Genomic DNA, 4,539 nt, shown 5'->3' on the forward strand with positions numbered 1-4,539 from the left:
AATAGTTTGGCAGTTCTTCAGAAAGGTAAATATAGAATTACCACATAGCCTTGCAATTCCACTTCCACGTGTCCTTCCAAAAGAATTGAAAGCAGGGACTCAAACAGATATTTGTATGCTAGTGTTCACAATAGTCAAAAGGTGGAAGCAGCTCAAGTGTCCATCAACAGATGACTGGATAAACAAAATATGGTCTATCCACACAATGGAATAGTATTCAGCCATAAAAAGAAATGAAGTGTTGATGCATACCACAGCATGGATGAACCGGGAAGACATCATGTTGAGGAAATAAGCCAGGTACAAAAGGACAAATACTGTATGATTTCTCTTATATAAAATACCTAAATATAAGCAAATTCATAGAGACAGAAAACAATTGTGATTACCACGGATGAAGGAAGGAGGATAGGAGCTATTGTTTAACGGTTTTGAGTTTCTGTCTGGGATGATGAAAATGTACTGGAAATAGATAGTGGTGAAAGTTGGACCATATTGTCAATGTATTATACTTTATATGACTGAATTGTTCACTTAAAATTGGTTAAAATTATTTTTATGTTCTGCATTTTTTACCACAACAAAAAAGTTTTTAAAATGGTTTAAACAACAAAGGAATTTCAATAACTTGGAAAAATGTAAGTGTGTAAATGTGGTCTTTCTGCAGACCAATGAGGCCTGATTCAGCAACACAATGATGTCACTACAATCCAGATTTCTCTCTCTCTCTCCCTCTCTCTCTCACTTTCTCTCCCTCTCTGTCCTCCTCTCCCTTTCATGATGCCACATAAATCCTTACAGTGTCTCCTCTACCCCTATGGTCTCAGAATAGCAACTGCACACACTTTCAGAGCTGCATGCCTGCTCTTTCATTTGCATCAGGAAAGAGAATCTTTGTCCCACTGTCCTCTGCAAAATTCTTGAGTCACACTGATTGAACTGGCTTAGGTTCATGGTTTGGTCCCAAACCAATCCTGTAATCAGGGATTGGAGCACCTATTTGGTTTAGCCCCAGGTCATGTGTTCCACCCCTCTAGCTGGGCATGGAATATGCACCATGGAAGCACTAGAATCTAAATGACAATTACAACTATTGGGAAAGACAGCAGGTCATGAATACAGGAAGGTTACTACTAACTACTGTCTACTACAACCCCAGTTTAAGATGTAGGACTGGGTGGAGCAGGTGGAGCTCAGTGGTTGAGTGCCTACTTCACATATACGAGATCCCTGTGTGAAAAGGCCTCAGACTTTGCTCCAGACAAAAAGTCACAGGAGCATTTTTGGTCATGATGGAGAATCCTTTCATTCTATGCATGCACAATAATACGAAGCCCATATACTAATTTGACGGTAGCTGTGGCTCTTTGTTTTATTTTTGACTAAAACAGATTCTGTTTGAAATATTTTGGCATAAACCCACCTATGACTTTGTCAGAACACAGTCGAACTCTTTCTTGACCATAAACTAACACCAGACAAGTAAAGATACCCCTCCATAAGAAATAGCAAATAGAATAACAATGGAGCCTGGTAAATAGTCTCCAGGTCATAAGAATAAAGTAAAATACTCCAAAAGGACTCAGTTGAACTATCTTTCTTTGAAATAGAGTTATTTCAAGAACTAACAAGCTTAGAAATTATACAACTTGTGGTTCTTTTGACTTTAACTTTTATACCACATGTGCAGTTAATTATATGCCTCAGTTCATGACCTACTAAATCATTTATATTTTCAACATGATTCAAGAACATAAAACTTGCTATCATGAAAAGAGAAACATTTTTCAGTGAAATTAATTGTCCTGAGATAGTCCTATTTATCTTAGAAATAAAACCAATTTAAAGCCATTATGAAAGCACTTAAAAACAATTTGGACTCTGCAGAAAATGGACAAGCCAAATAGAAAATAATGTCTAGAAATTATCCCTGACTGTAGGGGAAAAGCTAAAAGCAACTAGATAATGTAGAGAGAATGTGAAATATCTTGATCAAGAGATAGTAGTTCCCCCTAAAGTAAAATAACCAATGAAAGAGAGATAATTATTAAATTGTAATGAAAATTGTCCCAACTTGAAAAAAGTATTTTAAATAAATAAGCATGCACAGCAGATCCTGTTTCTATCATCAAATTTTTAAAAAGAAAGTATAAATTAATTGATCACTTTAAAAAAAACAAAATAGTGTAAAGTTTTTTTTAAAAGTAGAGCACCTGCAAAATATAGTATTGGCCTCCTATTTCTCCACAACTGCAAATGAATGAACATAAGTAAAAATATCTATAACCCTTTAGAGGAAAATATTTTGGCCCAAGAATTCCATATCCAGCAATTCATATGTTGTAGCAAATTAAAGACATTTTTGGATATGAAACAGATCAGACTATGTGCTGCCTAAAACCCTTTTGGGAATAAATAGCCCAAAGATGCTGATTCAACAAGATACATTGAAATATCAAGATACTTTGAAATAATCATTTTAAACATGACAGCGTTGGATTCTTGCAACTCAGCAGCCTACAAATCATACCATTTTCAATAATAAGGGAAAAAATTATATTTTCAGGGAATTTGCCAATTCAAAGGTTTATATGGGCCAGCAGCTCATGTAAACAAGAAAGCAAGCCAGATTATAGACTTTCAGAACAGACACACTTTTTAAGTGAACATTTTAAGAATGAAGCAAATCATGCATAAACAGAAAAGGGCACACATCATAAATATACAAGTGAACACTTTTCTGCGAGGACAACATACTCAGGTACCAGCACTCAGATCAGAAAATCAACAATAGTAGCATACCAGAAGCTATACTCCTGACTTCCAATCATTACCTCCTCCTCAAAGACAAAAACCACTCTCCAACTTCAAGTACTCTAGAATAGCTTTGCCTGTTCCTAACATTTGTATAAACTGAATCATATAGTCTGGTTTCTTTCACTGAACATTGTTTATGAGAACAGCAATTTTCCCTTCATTTTCATTGTTGTATAGTGTCTATTATGGGAATAAATCAATTTATCTGTGAATGGACATCCTATTGAAATGGGCATTGAGGTTGTTTCCAGTTTGAAGCTATTATTTATTGTGCTTCTATAAGAAACAAAGCTCTATAAACAGTGATAAATAGCAACAGACATTAGCCTCCATGTCAGGGAGACTGAGGAGTAGGAATTGTGGTGAAATATGTAACATATGCCCTGAGAAAGTGTCTGAGAAAGTGAGCCAGTACTCAGTTCCAGTCCTTTGATATATATGAAAAAATGTAGGACTATAAATGCAGTATTATCAGAGTGATTGTTTAAAAAAAAAAGCCTGTAATCTCTTAATTTTTAATATTGGATTATTATTTTTTTAAGATGGAGAGCCCCTCACAACTCCACAGCTTAAAGCCTCAGTTCTGGATATTCATGATACAAAAAACAGCTTGTCAAACTTTATGCTTTGCATGTGCACAACCCAGTGGCTTTCTCCCCAACCAAAACTTACCCCAGTTGAGTATCCTGGGCAGTAGGCAAAAATGATGAGCAAAGTTGCCTCCTCTTGAAGAATTAGGAAGAACCTCTATATGTCACACTAAGAGATATAGGGCCACCTTTGTTGTCAATGTGACTGCCCCTGCATTTTGGAGAAGGTGATTGTGTGACTGTAGAGATTGACTTTTCTCCTGGGTGTCCCTTCCACACTCAAAATGCTTCCCATTCCCCATTCTCCTTGACAAAATAGGTGGAGGTCACACTTTATTTTTTCTGATAGTCCTTTACAATCTTTCTGTAGACTCTTAATTTTCCAAGTTATAAATAAAGTTTGGAAACTTGCATTGGGATCAAATATTCCATTATCATTATCTGCTGGGAGAGACAGTTTTACAACCATGCATACCTGAGGGGACTAGTAGATAAGTTTGACCCTCCTTCCATAAACCTAAAGCTAAAATACTTTATTCATTTTCTTTCTTCCCAAGATGAAGCAATTCTTTTTTAGACAGCTTTGGCAAGAGCTCAGCCTACTATGCTGCTCCATTCTGGCATATGTAAAGACCTACACTTGATATTCCAGTTTGTCTTTGCTGGTGATGATGGTGATAAGCAGAGGAGGTCAAGACATTTTTCAAAATCCAGAGATTGTGGGAAGAGGCATCTGATTAGGCAAAGAAAGCTCAGCTCTCACAAATAAACAAAGGAGAAAGAGCCAAAAGCTGCCTATGGGACCTGCTTTGGGGATCAGCAGACCAGGAAAATGCTTCACAACTCCCAGGAGAGTGATGGACAAAGAGACAAAGAAGTCAAAATAGCACACTGAATTACTAAACCTCCCAGCCACCAGGAAGGGCTACTCTCCCCCACCCCCAAGATATTCAGTGGGGGTAAAACCTCATTGCAGCTGACTGAGAGGGGGGCAGACGTCTTTCTCCCTGTCAGCTGTTAATAAGGGAAAAGGGAGAGGGAGTCTGGGGTGGGGAGCAGTTTCTTCAGTGAATTCAGCCCTTGGAGCCTGCTTTGAATCTCAGCTCTGGCCAGAAGAAAAGAAAGGAAAAAT

This window comes from Dasypus novemcinctus, chromosome 12 (genome assembly GCF_030445035.2).
Source record: "Dasypus novemcinctus isolate mDasNov1 chromosome 12, mDasNov1.1.hap2, whole genome shotgun sequence".
NCBI lineage: Eukaryota > Metazoa > Chordata > Mammalia > Cingulata > Dasypodidae > Dasypus > Dasypus novemcinctus.